This window comes from Montipora foliosa, chromosome 3 (assembly GCF_036669935.1).
Source record: "Montipora foliosa isolate CH-2021 chromosome 3, ASM3666993v2, whole genome shotgun sequence".
Classification (NCBI taxonomy): Eukaryota; Metazoa; Cnidaria; class Anthozoa; order Scleractinia; family Acroporidae; genus Montipora; species Montipora foliosa.
In genome coordinates, this window is record NC_090871.1 from 61,013,875 (window position 1) to 61,015,857 (window position 1,983).

The window sequence follows — 1,983 nt, forward strand, 5'->3', positions numbered from 1 at the left end:
GCAGTGAAACTAATTGCAAGCAAAATTGGCACTCATGTAATGGCCTGGATAGTCACCAAATAAGTTAGGTGAAGCCTACACCAAGTAGTCGATCAACACCCCAGGAGTAAAACCACGACACAAAGTGGATTTGTACACTTCAAGTACACTTGAAATTAGTTACGTAAAAATTATTACTAATAATTTTCATCCTACCATTGAAGACATTTGTTAACGTATCATCCGTAAGTTGAATACCAATAATCTTGAATAAGTTAGAATATGTTACGATTATTTTTAAGGTAGAACAAAAATCATCTATGAGAAGAAATGTTCGAATTAAACACAAAGTCTTCGGTCAATTTATTTGTCTACTCGTCGGGAAATCGAAATCCCTCAAACACAATATCATCTTCCATTCCTGGGGGTGGAAAGTGTGCCCGAATGCAACAAACTGCGCATGAAGGGAGAACCACTCTTATTTGCTTCCCCAACAGTCCCCAGCACCACCTTGCCAGCTGCCTGTAGGCTATGTGCCTCTTCTGTTTGTGATCTGGACCCTCATATGCATCGGTATACTGCTGTTTATATTGATACCATGCCGTTTGAAGAACCCAGCGATTCAAGCAAACAGCACTAAACCCTGGATGTTGCGTAATGCACACCGGGGGCTCGCCAAGTCCTTCAGCCTCGACCGCTTCGTTGTTTTTTGCCACCACACAGTCAATTTCAGAACAACATACGCATTCAACCACTCTAGTCAGTCGCTGGCAATTCCCACAAGCACACCTAAGTGGACATTCTGATGTAAGGTGTCGTAAGGTTTCAACGTAAGACGTTGTTATAAGCTAATTTTCCAATAACACTTCTCGCATGCCAAATTTATCGATTATAAAACTGCCAGCTTATTGCGCACTCCAAATGCAGAAAGAAAGGAAAAGTCTACGTGACAAGGAAACTTTATTACTATCTTTTATTCTCTTCAATTTAAAGATTATAAAAGTTTACAATAAAACAAGCTTATTCGCGAGACGATTTGAAGCTTACCAGTCTGTGTTTTGTAAGCGCTGGAATGTCTCCTCCTCGCTGGACTCATTCGAATCTGTACCTTCGCTGTCATAAGGCTCAAAGAGGTAAGGTTGGGTGCCTGCACAGTCGGCTAAAGCAATTTCGTCGGCACTTTCACAAGAAGAAGACACCGACGAAGAAAAACTGCGCGAATCGTCCGAATCCATAGCTCACTTGTTTTCAGTTTGAGCCGTAAAGCAAAACACACGAGTTCTCACTTCTACGTCATTGATCACGTGTTCACTTTTAAAAGAGTTTCACTTCCGGTCTTCGAAAAGGGTAAAATTGGGCTTTCGAGCACGGTTTTTTCTCTTTGAACCTTCGATTCTCCTCAGTTTTCGTCATTTTTCAGATATAATGGGGCAAATACTACCTTTTAAGAAAAACTTCATCTGAGGCATAGAGTATCCCTTTAATGTATTTTTATTCCACACACACACGCACAAAACAAACAAATGGCGGAAGAACTTAGTTTCGAAGCACTCCAGTCAACAGCGAAGGAAAAGGCAACACCTGAGCCTTAATCTGATTTGCGGAGCGTAACTGCTAAGATTTCATCGGCAAGAGTGGTCTATCCATACAACCGGTATAAGCAAAATTTCAGTTGTTATTAGTCGGGCGACCGACTCTAGGTTTACCAGTGTATTTCTTCGCAAATGTCCGTCACGTGCAATGGGCAATACCGCAGATATGTAGTGAAGGCTCAATGTTCATTCCGCTTCATTTTTATTTCTCTTCGATAACCTTAGAAGGGATTCCCTGTAATGGTAGGCATACATTACGGGTATGACGGAAGCGAGTTCAGTGTCAGGTCCAATACGCTCAAACCACTTACAACGCACAGACTGTTTGTGGTAGACCCACATCAAAACACGAAAATGAGCGTGCATTTCGAAAGGGGTCATTCCGCGAACTCTTGGCAAATATCTCAAATCT

At 41.8% G+C, this 1,983-nt stretch overlaps 1 protein-coding gene across 1 annotated transcript in view; it reads left to right on the forward strand.

Annotated features, from left to right (window-relative positions):
* Positions 1-740, forward strand: part of LOC137995062 (uncharacterized) — a 4,220-nt gene extending 3,480 nt beyond the window's left edge. Inside the window, exon 6 of the mRNA XM_068840651.1 lies at positions 1-740. This exon is cut by the window's left edge and continues 606 nt beyond it. The gene's annotated coding sequence lies outside the window, so the exon portion shown is untranslated.
* The last annotated feature ends 1,243 nt before the right edge of the window (positions 741-1,983 follow it).